Raw genomic sequence first — 2,485 nt, 5'->3', positions numbered from 1 at the left:
ATTTCTAAGTTTGACTCCTTTCTGTACGAACACATAAAGAGGTATGGCGGTGCTGGACGGAGTGTTTCGTTCTATCTGTACAAAACAACATGTGAGGAATTCATAAAGTTGATGGCAACTCAAGTGGAGGAACACATAATAAACGAAATTAAAGCCGCTACGTATTACGCAATCAGTGTGGATTCTACACCAGATGTTAGACATGCTGACCAGCTCACATTTATTGTTCGCTATGTGCTACCAGACGGCAAGCCAGTTGAACGATTTATACGATTTGTAGAAATCCACAGTCATGGTGCCGAAAAGATGTCTGCTGTTGTCACAAAAATTCTTGAAGAACTTGGACTTGACATATCCAATCTGAGAGGTCAGTGCTACGATAATGCCTCCAACTTTCTGGGATTTATTCAGGACTTCAAGCACGAATTCGAGAACTCAACCCTCTTGAACATTATGCCCCCCTGTGCCGCACACTCCTTAAATCTCGTTGGCTCTGCCCCCGCGTCTAGCTGTATGGGTGCCACGTCATTTTTTCACATTTCTCCAAGCCCTCTATAACTTTTTTTCAGCATCAACACACCGTTGGAGGAAGTTCAAGGACGCCTTACCTCCCAACGGTCTCGTGGTAAAAACGCTGTCAGATACTCGCTAGAGTGCAAGGGCAGATGCAACGAAATCGTTATTTTCCAACTTTCCAGAAATACTGAAGGCTCTCATTGCCATAAAAACTGAAACTACACAAACTCCGGAAACAAGGCTGACGGCAGATGGGTTGATCAGACAGATGGAGCAGTTGGACACTGCCTTAATGACCATCATTTGGCATACAATTTTAGAGCGGTTCAATGCCACAAGCTTGTGTCTGCAGAAAGTTGACATTGACTTACTGAATGTTGTGAAAATTTAATACTCTCTTATCAGCTTTTTACTGGATACCCGGGACACGTTTGACGATATTGAAGAGAAGGCCAAAGCGTTTGTTGCAATCAACGAATATAAGGATGCGAATAAGCGTATGAGACGGCGGAAACAATTTCTTGACGAGAGTACGACCCCAGATGCGAATTCGGAGTTAAGCGCGCGACAATTTTCGAATTCACACATTATACAGCATAGTTGACTGTCTCACTGTTGAACTTCGCAAGCGGTTGAGCGCATATTCTGATCTTCAAAAACTGTTTGGTTTCATGACAGAGTTTGAGTTTCTCACCTTGGATGATTTACGGAAATGTGCAACGCATCTTGTGGAGTCTTATCCAGATGACATTGAGGCGTCTTTTGTTGATGAGATAGGTCAGTTCAAAGCCATCTTAGAAGCGAACCAAGACAGAACCATCACCCACATGAGTGAACTGCTGAAGTTAGATGGAGGTCAACTTCAGACAACTTTTCCAAATGTTGCCATCGCTGTACGCATATACTTAACAATTCAAGTTAATAACTGTCAAGGTGAGAGGTCATTTTCAACATTAGCACGCGTGAAAAACTATCTGAGGAACACCATGAGTAAGGAAAGGTTGACAGCATTGGGGCTAGTGTCTATTGAATGTCAAGTCCTCAGAGAACTAGACTTCACACAGCTGATCGATGACTTTTGCCAGCTGAAGTGTCGTAAAAGAGACTTATAGGCTGGAATCTGTTACATGAATTAAGGTATATAGGGGTACCTAATATATGATTATATATAAATACGTCATTTATTTAACATCTTATATAATGAGATATATAGCGAAATTAATTGCGAGGAATATAAGATTTCAATTTATTGTGACATTTGATTGCATTATCTCCCCTACACCCCCCTCATAGTAATTAAAGGTGCCTAGAAAGCGGGGTTGTATACAGACCCCGTTTTTATATTGACCTCGTAAGTATATATATATATATATATATATATATATATATATATATATATATATATATATATATATATATATATATATATATATATATATATATATATATATATATATATATATATATGTAATTGTCAACTATTTTCTTATCTTTGTAGTTGTAGTATCAAGTATGATTTTCAATATACAGAAGGGGACCAGAGGGAAGGGGGCCCCTGTAACATGTTCAGCGTTGTGCCCCAAAACAGCTTAATCCGGCCCTGGGCGAAGTCTTGATTTAAGTCAGGAAATGCAATTGAGAGTATCTCATGCCTTTGTCTTTTGATCAAGGTAATATAAATAGACCCGAATTATTTTGATTGTTGTTTGTTATCAACATCAATTATCTAAAATTAATTGTAAATGTGAGTACGCTTACATTTCGATCGAATAGCCTGATGAAGTATGATCGTTGAGCACAGTCCCTCACAAAGCACACCACGCCATAGTTACGCTTGTTCCATTTCCTGTTGATCTCATCATGCATTCATGAACAGATGAACAACAGCCGTTGAGATGCTCTATAAAAATAATTGACGTTATGGGATACACATTTCCATGCACTGGCATAAAGTATTATAATGGATTTG

At 39.1% G+C, this 2,485-nt stretch overlaps 1 long non-coding RNA gene across 1 annotated transcript; it reads left to right on the top strand.

The window, feature by feature from the left end:
- Positions 1 to 979: 979 nt before the first annotated feature.
- Positions 980 to 2,209, top strand: LOC127867527 (uncharacterized). The gene is made up of 2 exons (XR_008043537.1): positions 980 to 1,653; positions 2,015 to 2,209. It is a non-coding gene; the product is annotated as an uncharacterized LOC127867527 (long non-coding RNA).
- The last annotated feature ends 276 nt before the right edge of the window (positions 2,210 to 2,485 follow it).

Source organism: Dreissena polymorpha, chromosome 1 (assembly GCF_020536995.1).
Source record: "Dreissena polymorpha isolate Duluth1 chromosome 1, UMN_Dpol_1.0, whole genome shotgun sequence".
Classification (NCBI taxonomy): Eukaryota; Metazoa; Mollusca; class Bivalvia; order Myida; family Dreissenidae; genus Dreissena; species Dreissena polymorpha.
Note: the sequence above shows the minus strand (reverse complement) of the source record. Positions and strands in the feature narration are given on the sequence as shown.